This window comes from Aulonocara sp. 'chitande type north' Nkhata Bay, linkage group LG12 (assembly GCF_057382095.1).
Source record: "Aulonocara sp. 'chitande type north' Nkhata Bay isolate Kocher_YH1m ecotype deep benthic linkage group LG12, A_spYH_male_GT1.1, whole genome shotgun sequence".
Taxonomy (NCBI): domain Eukaryota; kingdom Metazoa; phylum Chordata; class Actinopteri; order Cichliformes; family Cichlidae; genus Aulonocara; species Aulonocara sp. 'chitande type north' Nkhata Bay.
In genome coordinates, this window is record NC_141355.1 from 5,628,316 (window position 1) to 5,637,924 (window position 9,609).

Here is a 9,609-nt window from a genome sequence, read left to right on the forward strand (position 1 = left end):
AGCAAGTAACGTAATATGGGTCAAGTGATCAGTTTGATATCAATCTTTTGTGATACACCGTCATATTTACATTATTTGTACAGTATGAATGATTTGCTTTGGTACCTGGTCAAACTTAAGCTCTCCTCTGTCTGCCTGTCTACGCTTCTCCTGCAGCAGTTTCTCCCCCCTCGCTCACATGCGTAAGTGCTATGCTCAGTCACCCAGTGCCTGAGCTCAGATCATACCAAAATTAGGGTGAATTTACGACTGTGCGCTATGTGCTTCGAATATTGTGTGTAGTTTTTTGTTTTATACAGTTGGCAGTCAGGCATCAGTAACAAAATCACCAGGCTCACAGTAGACAGATTCACAAGAAATTCATTTGGGCTTAGAGGGAATAAAACAAACAGAATCCTTAATTAAGCTTGCGTTAGATTGCAAAATGGTCCCAGATGAAACAGTCTTAACAACACGAAATGCACAGTTCTTTTGTAAAGGTTCTTTTTATTTGGAAGGAAAAATAAGCACAGACAGAGTCCCCAGAAGTGTCCAAAAAGTGATTTATTAAACACACACAGTTATACAGTGTGGGAAGCCGGTCTTCGATCTTCTCTGCTCGTTACAGAAAGCTTTATAGCCTAATATGACGTCAGAACATTTCCTAGAACTCAGCTTCTCAGAAACCTAACACTTTCTCAGGCTTTATGTTCCCAGATATGGATGAGGGAAAACATCTGGTCTAAACAATTGTGTGTCCGAGTGTGCAGTTTGTGAGATTGTCTGTCCAGGCCAACAAAAGGTCGCTGTCCTCATCTGACTTTACTTTGGGCCGCCTGGAGCCACAGAGATGCTGGTGGTTTTTGCATAATAGAATATTACAGAGGAATGTGTCTTATTTTGCGTGCTCTGGAATACAAGATTAAGCAGATTTACTAAATGATAAATGATACATGATAATGGTGATGATCAACTGATACTAAGTGATGCAGACTAATGAAATAATAATGAAATAATGGCAGTGAAATTACATGTTTTTCTTGACAACTCCTCCTCTTGGGCTCGCTTGCGAGCCCAACTTACACCAGGATTTGTCTCACTCCTCCGTCCAGCCTACAATCTCCCTCAAAGGCATCATGGACTCCGGCGCAGCTGAACCTGCTGAGCCTGAGCTCAGGGCTCTCTCCAGCATCTTTACTAAAAGCCGCCGGACCAGAGGGATGAGACAACATCCAATCATCAATATGACAAGAAAAACAACAAAAGAAAACATGGCAGACATAACAACACTCTTCCATTGCCCAAAGACAGACGTGAACCAGTCTCCCGGTCCAGTGTTCACACCTGATTGCTCATGCATGGTTTTAGATAACATTTTCAGACTCTCAAGCGCCCTAGTAACCGTACCGTCTGGTGCAGTATTGTTGGGTATGAACGTGCAACACATGTCCCCAAACATGGCACAGACACCACCTTTCTCAGCCAACAACATGTCCAGGGCCATTCGATTCTGGATTCCCATTAACGACGTCGGGCCTAATTGTTCCGCAAGGCCTTCTACCGCGTCCCTAGTGAGATTAGAGAGTCTCAACACATTATAATGGACATAGTTAATGCGATCGACATTTTTATTCAGAGTTATCCATAGAAACACACTTTCAAAGCCGGCCGCTATCTGATTAACTAACTTATACTCATCTGGAACTCCCCTGGGAACTCCTATTGAGTCAATCCAGGTTGGCGAGTCCCATCTTGGGTCATATTTGTGCATACTGTTGCGAAATCGATCAACTTCAGACCAGACAAAAAACAACGGAGGCTCCGGAAAAGTGCAATCAAACGATGAGTTTTATTATCACAGGAGAACAACCAACCGTCAGCATACAGAATGGGTTGCTCTGACAAAAATACACTGGGTTCTGGTTTTATAGGATAACATATCACACCTACGTCAATACAGTTCAAAAATACAGGGTGACAGATGGACAAAAGTTCAATTCGTGCAAACAAGGGTACATCACATATACTTTTAATAACTATAAACTGACATATAACTTCTCCTTTCTTCATTACTTGCCTTTTAAGGTAATAAGATGTCATCCACAGATGTCATCCAGGATGCCAGCGGGTTTTCAATACCTGGGCCCTGTGCTTCGTACGTCGCTTACTACATCCAAGATCAAATGAAACATCCAAGACCAAATCATCGCGCTAACTCTGAGCTCGCTATTCCGGTTCCCCGAACACACCTGTTGTTGACGATTAGTATAGCTGGATGAAGTAATGTGAGATCACTGGGTGGCCCAACAGGGGCTACGCATCGATAGTAGAAACATTGATCGGCAACCCTTTGATTGGTCGGCGAAAATGTCGAAGGAGCGCGCTCGGTATTTTTCGGCAGCAGAGCAAGAACTCTTGAGTGAGGGATTTCAGGAGTTTCAGAGTTTAATTAAAACGCAAGGGAACACTGCAAAGGCTGCAAAAGCAAGGAGAGAGGGCTGGCAGAAAGTTGCTGACAAATCAAACTCGTAAGTAATTCAATAATAACAATAATAATGGAGTGGATTTATATAGCGCTTTTCAAGGCACCCAAAGCGCTTTACAATGCCACTATTCATTCACTCTCACATTCACACACTGGTGGAGGCAGCTACGGTTGTAGCCACAGCTGCCCTGGGGCAGACTGACAGAAGCCAGGCTGCCATATTGCGCCATCGGCCCCTCTGGCCAACACCAGTAGGCGGTAGGGTAGATTTATCATATCACACCATATTATCCAATATTATATTACATTATATTATATTATAATATGTTATATTATATCCCCTTTCACATTAGAGCCACAACAGGACCCACTAGAACATGGGAACAAGTAAAAGTGAAATATAAGAATATTCTACAGAATGGTAATATTTATCACTTATATTGCTTGTCGTCTCTTGGAAAGAGACCCTGGAATACTCTGTTTGTTTGTTCATAACAGCAACCAAGAAAAGGGCAGAGCAAAAAAAGACAGGTGGTGGTCCTGCACCCCCTCGTCAACAAGTTGGTTAAGTGAATAATACCCTCACGGGAAAATCGATATCTCTCTATGAGCACACTGTCGCGCTGAGCTAAAGGATCCTGTCTGTCCCGCAATATACGCTGAATTCTGAGGACTCTCCTTATCAATCTTGCACCTTCCGCAATGGGTTGCTCGCGTAAACGGACAGGATATGACTGCGACAGACTTCCCAAATCCACCTTCGCTTTTATAGCCGTGGTCTCTCATCTTGATTACACGAAGTAATTTACAATTGCTACTCTGAAATATGAATTACATCTGTAATAATCACATACATGTAATAGAATGTTAATAGTACATTTCCCTTTTTTAGGGAATGACCTGTATGTATCTGTGTGAAATCAATAAAAGGATCAAGTGCTGCATTATCTTTAGTTACATTGATGTTATTTATTTATGGTGAAACAGTGGTGGAATATCGCTGTTGCTTTCGTATGAATGACGCGGACATACCTGCGTGGCCGCGATCTAATCCTGTTTACATAAAGTAAACCTGCTCCCCAGCAGGTTTACGCTTACGGCTCTGTTGCTATGACAGCAAGTCCCGGATGGGCTTCGGGGAACCGAACGATCCAGGATCACGCGAAATCGTCAACAATCTCATCCAGCTAACTCACTTAGCGCGGTACAAAGAACAGGCCCCTGAGTGCTCATGCATGGTTTTAGACAAAGTTTTCAGGCCCTGCAGAGCTCGGGTTACTGAGCCACCTGGGGCAGTATTATTGGGGATATACGTGCAGCACATATCTCCAAACATCGAGCACACACCTCCCCTCTCTGCCAATAACATGTCAAGCGCCATCCTATTTTGAACTCCCATCAGAGAACTTGGACCCAATTGTTCTGCGAACCCCATCATGGCGTCCCTGGTTAGGTTAGAAAGTCTCAGCAGATTGTAATGAACATAGTTAATGCGGTCAACATTCTTATTAGGTGTTACCCAAAGGAATATACTCTCAAATCCTGCAGCTATCGCATTCACCAGCTTATATTCGTCTGGAACTCCCCTAGGCGAGTTCAGGCGAGGATCATAAGCATGTGTACCTTGGGTCCCTCTTTTGACCAAAACATGTCTCAGACGTCTGGCGGCTAGAGTACGTGTGTTGCGTTGTGGAATAGCCTTTACCTGATTCCCAATCAGCATGAGTGGAGCTCCTAATCGCACCATCGCACATGTCCCTACGCTTCCTATAGGAACATGAACCAACAGAGTATTTTCCCCACAATAATAATAGAGCCCACTTCCTGCCCAGGTTCCAATTACCGTGCTAGGGCCGCTTACATTGTTGGTGGTTCGTCCCTGAAGTGTGACGGCACACCAAGTTGGATCGATCTCTCCCACCTTGTACTTTTCATTATCAGTAGAGAACTTAAAACATGCATAGTTATCTTGTTTTGGCATAAATGGTCCCACTGTTGTCTGACACTTTCCATCTACTACTGGCTCCTGTACATTTAATGACGTCACACAAATCTAACATGAATGAGCTGGTAGACCCTTTAACATAGTTCAACTCTATGCCATTATTTCTGCTGAGACATTCATCACCTTTACCTGACCCCTCGCGCTTTTGTCTTTCTAGCGATCCTGTTTTAGGACCTACAGTCTCAGGAACTGCTGGGCTGGACTGGCCTCCGTGTTCAGACAAGGGGTCCGGAGTGCCTTGCAAAATACAGACAAAAGACAACAGAGCCATGGTTACTATTATCGCATATAATACACATGTAGTTGTAAGGAACATTTTAATACGTTTCTTCCCATTACGTGTCTCTGATTCGGTTGTTTGCATCATGTTATATAAACTTTGTATTCTAGACTTGTTATATAGATTTTAGATTCTGGACTGAAACTCCCCTCTTTGTGGAGCCTTTAACTTATCACTGCCCCTTTCTGATGGCGTGACGACCTTCTCCGCTGCTGCTCTTCTTTCTTCAGCCTTCCAGGTGGACTACTGAATGGCCTGTTGCACAGGTGAGAGGGTTTATTCTGCCTCTGTTTGTTGACACCTGTGTTGGTTGAAGCCTCTTCCTCAACCAAGCTCTCATGTGCTGGTGCACACTGCGACCAGTGATACCAGGTGTCGCCCTTCCCTTTCAGTTGGACTGCTGTAGTTGTCCTGGCAACGACCTCGTATGGACCAGTCCAGCGTGGCTCCTTCCACTTGCGTTTGAGCACCTTCAGCCACACCACCTTTGCCTCCGGGGTCGCCCTGTCCACAGCGTGTAATCCAGATGTGACCTGTTTGCGAAACTGGAGATTCTTGCCACCCCTGTGGTCGCTGTGTTACTGGAATGTTCTCCTGTAAAGGATAGAAAACAAAAAGCCTCTCTCTGGTACACCTCACTAATCTACGTGTTCATCTAATGTTCCCTTAATTATTCAAAGTTGGTTCAAGATATCATGTTCTGGGCTCTATCCTTTATATTAACTTTACTTAATCTAAATGCTCTTTATGTGTGTAAAGAGTTTATCTTCTAACCAGGATTCAGTTCATTTTAATCCTTCAACTTAAACATGAAAATAACAATGTCTGCCTCAGTTTTACCATATCTAAATCATCAAACACCCCAAAAGTCCTAAAATGATCCTAAACCCATTTCAACTTAAACCTTAAATCCCCCCTTTATTTTGACACATTTCATGTGTCAAAATAATGTACAAAACTAAAAATGCTCAGTTTTCCCCACTCATGATCCAATCTATGTCATGAAAATGAACTTAAAACAGAACAGTCATCAGTCATGTGCTTAGCCTTAGTCCAGTCTTTACCTCAGTGTCCAGTTGGTCCAACCTTAGTTCAGTTCGTCCGTCCAGTCACCGTCCATTCATACGTATTCACACCAGGTATTTCCTCTTTCTTGCCGAGACAACAAGAAACTGTTCCTCTTTCACAGTTGCGAGTAAACATAACTAACCTCTCACCTATAAATGATTCTCTCTAACTAAGTGTGTGTGTGTATATGTCGTCCTCAAATGCTCTCTCATCTCACCCGTTGCACTTCTGACCTTCCACCAGACCAGAGGCTCATCAAATAGCCTCGTCTAACCTGCTCCTCAGAATAACTTAGACTCTGCTTTCATTAATGCAAACTTTCTGCAACTTAGTCTTTCTGAAAGACACACACTGTTTAAACCTCTGAATGCAATATCAATGCTGCAGATTATATTATTAATGCAATGGTGACGATGACGATTATTTAACAATAGCAGTAAAATAATTTCCCTGCTCCACACTCCCTCTCTCGGCCTCTGGTGTACATTGTGTCCTCGCTCTGACCCTCTCTTGTGGTCCATCCGGCCTCGGGCCTCCAGGATCCTCACCCCCTGTGGTCGCCGAGATCTTCTGCAAAGGAAACAAAACACCTTTTCCTGCATCTCCCTAACTTATCATAGTTGGGACTCTTTAATCAAAAGCCTTATCCTAATTATGTTCTTGACTTATAGACTTGTATTTATATATATTCTTCAACGTTACTCATCATTTTACCACTCTCTTAAAACGCTGACACTAACTTCATTTTAAAACCTCACATTTCCTATGTTATAACCTGTTTTTGATATAGCCTTTTTATTTCATTTTGCTCCTTTTAATGTAACAATACCTTATAATTCTAGTTTATCAGACTTAATCAAAACCTATGCTTTCCTTCCTTTGGTCCTTCTTTAAATCAGAACATTTTGTCTTCTGAAAGTTTTATTTCTGCTTCTGCCAACATGTTTAGTTAACGAGCTCGACTGGACAGAAACAATCACAACTGCTGAACCTGCACTGTGCTCATGGTTAAAATTCCACAACATTTTGTCTTCTGAATATTGTATTTTTGCTTCAAAACTGCTTCTAGCACAACAAGAGTCAGCGGAGGCTGGAATGACAACAACAACAACAATCTTGTGCTTAACATAAAACATTTACCATTTAACATAAAACAAAAAATAACACAAGTAACAAAAATAACACAAGTAACTTAAAAAAGCTTCAGTCCACATTTCAGTTTGTTGAGCTCGCTGTTGCTCCAGAGGAGGCCCTCAGCTGGCCGGGCTGGAGCCGAGGCCCCGGGGATGCTGCTACGTGTCTGAGGGCAAGTGCTCTTTCAGCCTGCACGTCTGCCCATTTGCGGTCCTCACTTCTCTCCGAGTCCATCGGTGAGGAGTGTTGCATCTGGTCCAGCAGCATACTCACAGTATATATGGGCTGCTGCTGCTGCAGAGGTGTGCTGGCCTCTGAGCGCTCTGTCTGTGTGTAGATGGAGCAGAGCTGGAACAGCTTCTCTCTGGTTTCCTGAGGGGGGGGATGCTCCATGTCATCCAGGACTAGCTGGATCAGGTGAGGTGTGCTGATGCAGGGGGCATCCAGACATGCAGAGAGAAGCTGCTGCCACCTCAGCTTGATGCGGTTGATGAAAATCCTGTCCTTCATTCTGGCTTTCTTCTGCAACTTTGTCTCAAAATGATATTCAAATTTGTTGTTGTTGCAGAGGAAGACTTCTGAAATCCATGCAGAAATATAGAAACACCTGTGACCGTTGGGCTCTTTGCTGAGCAGCTTCAGTTCCACAAAGAGCTTCTCCAGGAAGAGGTGAATGAAAGACGAAGAGTTAAGCATCTTTAGCAGGGGCAGCCAAAAGCGCAGGAAGGTTTGTGGGACTCTGGGCTCAGTGGGACTGGCACTGTCAGATGTTGCACAGCCTAATGCTTCCAGCTGCTCCATGGTAGGAACAAGAAAACCGTCTTCCAGCAGCACATCAATCAACAGCTCCCTGGACCCCAGTGCAAACTGCTTGATCTCACCCAGCAAACAACTCATGTCTGCTAAGGGGGCCTGCCACAAGCTCTTCCCCTTGTCTTCAGGAGACCCATCATCAAAAGCTTGGTACTGGTCCTTCTGAAAAGAGATCAGCAGCTCCCGAGCGTTTCTGCAGGCATCCACTTCTTTCTGCCTGGCAACGAGCTGCTCATCGGGGCCTCCTCCCAGCTGTCTGGACCAAAACTCCTGCTGGAGCCACTCCAGGGCCACCTTACATCCCTTTCGGCACCATTTCAAAGAAGGAAGAGTCCCATGCATGATTTCGTGCCTCAGATCCACCACCCACTCGGGGATGTTCAAGTTTCCAGCCAGTTGCCTCAGCGGCCGGGCCTTTCTCCCCTGCTGGCGATCCGTGATAAGATTAACAAATCTTACCAGGGCCGTCCCGTACATCAGGGTCAAGTCATCTCCGGTAAGCTGTCCGGACCGGTCCCGCACCTGGCAGCGCACGAGGTCTGCTGTGCAGTCCACGGCCACGGGAAAACTATCAGCGCACCTGGCCCTCCAAGCCGATATCCTCTCTAACGCAAACCTCTGCAGAGAGGAGTCCATCGAGTAAAGGTAGTCCCGAACCTGATCCCACTCCGCTTTGTTAAGCCAGGCTACCACATGGCGTGTTTTCTCAGAGCCCTTTTTATTCATTGTGCGCGCTCCGGACCTCACGCTCAATCTCTCACTCACCGGGAAAAGCCGCTCGCCTCACGCAGAGACCACTCGCAGATTTATATGACAGAGGACCGCGTTCAGAGCTTCGAGTTTTACAGTTGCTTGTCGCACAGCAACCAGGAAATGACGCTAACGTTTTCTTCGGCTTCGTTTGTGGCTGACGTTCACCCTGCGGGCACGCTGACGCCACCTGCTGGATTGGAGGATGGAGCGATGGTTCTACAGAGCGCTTATTTACATGATGCTGGTCATAAACGAGCTTTCTTTGGCTATGGTCAATGGCGTGTCCAGCGGGGTGGCCTGGGGGGGCACAGGCCACCCCCCCAACCAGACTGGCCACCCCAGGTGCCACCCCAAAGGCAAAACAATAAAATTCAATCAAATATCAAATGTCCGATTATGTTTTCACGGTGACGCTCAGATATCCGAGTGTAAGTGAATGCAGCATCGGCTTCTGCGCTATGTGCATCACGTTAGCAAAGGTAGGAGAGCCAAGCACGAAAGACGTCACTGCAGGAAACAATTTTTCGGTGAAAGAAAATGAGGACAGAATAAATGTCCCGGTAAGTAATATTAAGTTTGTTGAGTTTAGTAAACTTCGGCGAAATTAGAATACCAAGGAAAAAATAACACTTAAAGAATTATTGCAGCCGTGGAATATTTCAGACAGTATGCTACAGAGGGGAGCTAACATAAGAGTTATGAGTTATAAGATGTAATCTAAGTCGTAACATTGCTGTATGGAGCTGCAGATTTGGTTGCAGGTTAACATAGCTGGACTGGCCATCGGGCTTATTTGACTTATTTTTTATTTTTTTTGTAACGGCATGAACAATGAGAGGTGGTGGATTGGCCAGATGCAGGTCGATGTGTAGAAATAACTCCGTTGTTTGGTGGTGGCTATGGCGGGGCTTCCACAGAGGCAGCAGGTGGATGAGGGAAGGGGAGGCAGGAGGAGAGCCCCGAGGCAGCCGCCAGTCCGAGTGTCAGGTGAACTGAACTTCAGGTAAGAAGTTATGACCTGCAGTCTATCTGGGTCAGATATGAACTAAGTTTAGGTGGAGTTTATTTTCGTTGTGCTGACTTTTTACTGTC

General features: G+C 45.0%; 1 pseudogene; it reads right to left on the minus strand.

Annotated features, from left to right (window-relative positions):
* Positions 1-6,931: 6,931 nt before the first annotated feature.
* Positions 6,932-8,705, minus strand: LOC147316781 (ribosomal biogenesis protein LAS1L-like; annotated as a pseudogene).
* Positions 8,706-9,609: the final 904 nt, after the last annotated feature.